The following is a 4,181-nucleotide window of genomic DNA, read 5'->3' as shown; positions in this document are numbered from 1 at the left end:
TAGACAAATAACAATAAGACATGTGGAATTTATTTTTCACGTCAGCATTTAATTTTTTCTTTTTTAAATATATAGTATATCACCCCTTTTACTAAAACACCCTTTTAATTAAATAAAAATAAAAAATATTTATTTATTTAATTTTATAAAAAGACTTAAACATCCTTCCTTTATTTGATTAGACAAAAATATCCTTTTAAATTAATCAAATTTTAGAATTAATTAATCCTAATTTTATAGTTTCAAATAATTGAAATAACAAAACAAAAACACATTAAAAAAAATCAAAATTGTTCTTCGTCTGTGTTAAACATATTAAAAAAAATAAAAAACCAAAATTATTCTTCACCTGGGTTCAGAAACCTTCTCGTTCACGCCTCTGAAAGTTTCAGTCTTCTTCATCTTCTTCTCTCCTCTTCCTATCCTCTCTCTCTGCTCCTCGATCTCTCTCATCTGTCTCACTGTGTGTCGCACGCAAGACGCCATCATTTTGCTGGGATGCCCTAGCCAATTACCCAACCCAGCAACCTTAGCTCCACACAACGGCTAAACGCGAACCCCTCCCCCCATCACCCTCGAGCTCCTCCTTCCTCTCTCCGACATCGATCTCACTCCCTCATCTCCGTCCATCTCCCGCCGCCGTCGCCGAAACGAGCTTCGAAGCCGCCGTCGGTATCGTGCATCTCTGTTCCACCATCGTGCAGCTACTGTTTCAGCTTTGAAAGCACCGTCGGGCAGCTCAGTTCCACAAAATAACATATGCATATTGGTGAAAATAACTTTCTGGATTAGCTTCAATTTTCTGTGGAATCTTCTTGTTAAGGAAGAACATGCATATTGGTGAAAATAGTTGAATCGTTCCCCTTTTGTTATTCTCGTTGATGATGAAATTAAAGTAATGAACCTTAAAATCATCTAGTTTAACTGTCAAAATAGTAGGTCTTGTTTTAAATGGTTAATGACTTCAATGCACTTTTGAGTAAATCTTGGGTTTTTTCCATCATTTTTGCAGATTCAGTACCGTCACATACCTTCAGCAAATCTGGTGGTTTGAAGTGGACGGAGAAGTGGAGTTCCCATTCCCAGCCGGAACATACACCTTGTTCTTCAGACTACATCTAGGGAAACCCTCCAAGAGATTTGGCCGACGGGTCTGCAACACGGAACATGTTCATGGTTGGGATGTAAAGCCTGTAAGGTTCCAGCGTTGTACTTCGGATGGCCAGTTTGTTACATCCTAGTGTTTTCTGAGAGAACCTGGCAAATGGAGCTTCTACCATGGTGGCAATTTTGTTGTGGAGGATGGAAATACATCAACAAAAATTAAATTCTCCATGACTCAAATTGATTGCACACACACCAAAGGGGGGCTATGTGTAGATTCTGTGCTAGTGTATCCAAGTGAACTCAGAAGGGTTAAACTGTTTTTAAGCTGCTCTTAACCTTTATAGTTAAAGTATATGTAGTAGTTAAAAACATGGGGATATATATAGTTAGATAGAACTTAGGTTGGAGTCAGGAGGTATAAAGAATCAAGTTTTTAGTATGGTTCTTTAAGGGGTTAGAATTTTTGAAGCTGATGTATATAAATGTGGAATCTGGTGATGAGTCTGTAACATTCTATCATAGTCTTTCTTGTAAAATGCAGAATATTATATTTTGTGGCATTCTATCATAGTATGTTATTTTGTATATGTTATTTTGGTGCAGAAAATTAGTCTGTAACATTCTATCATAGTCTTTCAATATATAACAAGGCACCAAAGTCATGATAATGATACATTAAAATAACATAAACAATAATGGCAATTGAACATGCTTCGAATATACAACCAAACTTCTAGGAGGCTACCCAGTTCAATAGAATGAGACGCATGATCAAAATATGTATCTCAACTCTAGAAGCAGACAATACCCCAAATAGCATGAAAATAACTATAACTATAACCATAACCATCATATGACAGTTTTTTGCCTTCTCTAAAGATCCACTAATGAGCAACATACTAATTGTATCCAAGTTTTGATGGTCTAAGTGATGATATGGATAGAGAAATATTTCTTGATGTAGCATTTTTCTTTATTAGAATGGACAAAAATGATGTAATTGATATATTAAATGGCTGCGGGCATTCAGCTGAAATTGGATTAAATATTCTTATGGAACGATGCCTTATTACTGTGGACACCAAGGGAAAACTTGGCATGCATGGTTTGCTGTGAGACATGGGAAGAGAAATTATTCGCGAGAGTTTGCCAATGAAACCTGAGGAAACGTAGTAGGTTGTGGAATCCAGAGGAAGTGCTTAATGTATTATCAAAAGACATGGTAAGAATTTCAAGTATGTTTTAAAATTCATATATAACTTTTGTGAAAACTTTTGTTTCATCCTTTTTAATTATATTTTCAAACAAGTGAGTGAAACTTCAATTATATTCTATTCTCTTAAATTTTTATCATTCCACCTGATTGGAGTTTTAGTTAATTGACTATCTTTTCAAATTTTTAGTGCTCTTTTAGCTACCCTAAATCCAATTTTACTTTTTGGTTCCTATAATTTATAGGGAACAAAAGCTATTGAGGGACTTGCTTTGAACCTACCAAAGTCATTGAATCTAACTCAGTTAAAGACAGAAGCATTTAAGGAGATGAAGGACTGAGATTGCTTCAGTTTGCAAATGTGTAACTTGTTGGAGACTTTAAATACCTTTCAACAGATCTTCGATGGTTGTGCTGGCATGAATGTCCTTCAGAATATACAATTGCAAACTTTGATCAAGGAAATTTAGTTGCCATTGACTTCAAATATAGCAAACTCGACCTAGTATGGAAGAAGGGTCAGGTATAAATTCTGAGTTTTATTTACTTTTGTGGTTGGACATAGCAAACCTCTAACAAAGAAAACTTCATGAACAAGTGAGAAAAACAAAGCTCATGATCTTTTTAGACATGTTAAAAGATTGGAGAGCTTTGCATTTTTATAGGTGTTTGTTTTATGTTTTGTTTTTTTATATGGGAACCCTATTCCCCCACCTTTTCTGTATTTCTGTTTTCTCATATTAATGAAATTGTTATAAAAAAAGTATGTACCTATTAACAAATTTCTAAAAACAATTCAAGTGAATTTTCGTATATTTAAATCTAGTTTTTTTTTTAGTTGTTGAATTCATCTCCTTAGAATTCTTGCAGATGATGAATAATCTAAAAATGCTCAATCTTAGTCATTCTCAACACTTGACACAAACTCCTGACTTTTCAAATATGCCCAATCTTGAAAAGTTAATACTCAAATATTGACCAAAGTTGACTTCGGTTTCTCATACCATTGAACATCTCAAGCAAGTTCTTCTAATCAATTTGAAAGGGTGTTCAGGGCTTCGTGTACTTCCAAGAAGCATCTACAAGTTGAAATCTCTCAAAACTCTCATTCTTTCAGGATGTTCATTGATTGATAAGCTAGAGGAAGACATAGAACTGATGGAATCATTGGCAACTTTGATGGTAGATAAAACTGCCATAACACAAGTGCCTCATGCACTACTAAGATTAAAGAGCATTGTGTATATTTCCTTGTGCGACTTTGAAGGATTATCGCGCAATGTGTTTCCTTCAATCATTTAGTCATGGACCTCTCCAACAAATAATTTCTCACCCTGAGTGCAAACACTTTTGGACTTGTCAAATCTTGTTTCCTTAATAGTCCTAAATAGAAATTCTCAAGGCCTATCATCCATTATCAGAGCGCTTCCACAGGTTTAGAATGTTAGGATGGAGTGTGGCTCACAACTCCAAATAACAGGAGATGTAGCTTCAGATACTTATAATGTCACAAACTGCAATGAAATGATAGCATCATCATGTGCATCATCAGTTGGTTGTTGCAGTGAAGGTGATGTTACTGAATCAGAAAATTCCTTGAATTCAATTTTAGTCCAAATGGAAATGAATTGTTCTGTCACAAAGGTACTCAGAGAGGATATTTTGCAGGTTTGTCTATATCTTTGTTCTATCATTTTATTCTTTGTTTTTGTAACTCTTGAGATAGAAATATGCTAAATGGTTGTATATCATCAAAATAGTTTATAATTTCTTTCCTTTTTTATAATTTTTTTAAGGTATTTCAAAATATTGTTGGAAATGCTGACATATGAAATTCATACATGCTAAAGCTCAGCCATAT

General features: G+C 34.5%; 1 long non-coding RNA gene and 2 pseudogenes across 1 annotated transcript; all 3 read left to right on the top strand.

Annotated features, from left to right (window-relative positions):
- The first annotated feature begins 303 nt into the window (after positions 1 to 303).
- LOC140176342 (uncharacterized) lies at positions 304 to 1,692 on the top strand. Its single transcript, XR_011867480.1, has 2 exons — positions 304 to 769; positions 1,013 to 1,692. It is a non-coding gene; the product is annotated as an uncharacterized lncRNA (long non-coding RNA).
- A 193-nt stretch (positions 1,693 to 1,885) lies between these two features.
- LOC140176087 (disease resistance protein RPV1-like) lies at positions 1,886 to 2,910 on the top strand (annotated as a pseudogene).
- A 193-nt stretch (positions 2,911 to 3,103) lies between these two features.
- On the top strand, positions 3,104 to 4,181 carry LOC140176341 (uncharacterized; annotated as a pseudogene).

The sequence above is a fragment of the Arachis hypogaea genome, chromosome 11, assembly GCF_003086295.3.
Source record: "Arachis hypogaea cultivar Tifrunner chromosome 11, arahy.Tifrunner.gnm2.J5K5, whole genome shotgun sequence".
NCBI classification, from domain to species: Eukaryota; Viridiplantae; Streptophyta; class Magnoliopsida; order Fabales; family Fabaceae; genus Arachis; species Arachis hypogaea.
The sequence above is the reverse complement of the archived record's forward strand: the minus strand, read 5'-3'. Positions and strand labels throughout refer to the sequence as shown.